Genomic DNA, 1,230 nt, shown 5'->3' with positions numbered 1-1,230 from the left:
GAGGTAATCCTCGGGCAATTGCGGAATGCATGTCATCACCGAGAACACAACAAAAAGGTGAAGAGACATCTTGTTGGAACACTGTGGTCATGCTGTGAACTTCCTGCCTCAGCCCATCTGCAGGCAGAGAACATTCTACCAGGGTAGAGTCCAACAATGACATGTTCTTGCTGAAAATTAATTTCACAGGAGGTAATCCTCGGGCTATTGCGGAATGTAGAACATTGAACAGCACAACTGACCTGTCTGCTTCAAACAACCCACGCCACCGCAAAGAACACAACAAAAAGGTGAAGAGACATCTTGTTGGAACACTGCAGTCATGCTGTGAACTTCCTGCCTCAGCCCATCTGCAGGCAGAGAACATTCTACCAGGGTAGAGTCCAACAATGACATGTTCTTGCTGAAAATTAATTTCACAGGAGGTAATCCTCGGGCTATTGCGGAATGTAGAACATTGAACAGCACAACTGACCTGTCTGCTTCAAACAACCCACGCCACCGCAAAGAACACAACAAAAAGGTGAAGAGACATCTTGTTGGAACACTGCAGTCATGCTGTGAACTTCCTGCCTCAGCCCATCTGCAGGCAGAGAACATTCTACCAGGGTAGAGTCCAACAATGACATGTTCTTGCTGAAAATTAATTTCACAGGAGGTAATCCTCGGGCTATTGCGGAATGTAGAACATTGAACAGCACAACTGACCTGTCTGCTTCAAACAACCCACGCCACCGCAAAGAACACAACAAAAAGGTGAAGAGACATCTTGCTGGAACACTGCAGTCATGCTGTGAACTTCCTGCCTCAGCCCATCTGCAGGCAGAGAACATTCTACCAGGGTAGAGTCCAACAATGACATGTTCTTGCTGAAAATTAATTTCACAGGAGGTAATCCTCGGGCTATTGCGGAATGTAGAACATTGAACAGCACAACTGACCTGTCTGCTTCAAACAACCCACGCCACCGCAAAGAACACAACAAAAAGGTGAAGAGACATCTTGTTGGAACACTGCAGTCATGCTGTGAACTTCCTGCCTCAGCCCATCTGCAGGCAGAGAACATTCTACCAGGGTAGAGTCCAACAATGACATGTTCTTGCTGAAAATTAATTTCACAGGAGGTAATCCTCGGGCTATTGCGGAATGTAGAACATTGAACAGCACAACTGACCTGTCTGCTTCAAACAACCCACGCCACCGCAAAGAACACAACAAAAAGGTGAAGAG

Source organism: Aotus nancymaae, unplaced genomic scaffold, assembly GCF_030222135.1.
Source record: "Aotus nancymaae isolate 86718 unplaced genomic scaffold, 86718_ANA_hifiasm-v0.15.2.pri h1tg000117l, whole genome shotgun sequence".
In the NCBI taxonomy this organism is placed as follows: domain Eukaryota; kingdom Metazoa; phylum Chordata; class Mammalia; order Primates; family Aotidae; genus Aotus; species Aotus nancymaae.
This window is presented reverse-complemented; position numbering follows the sequence as displayed.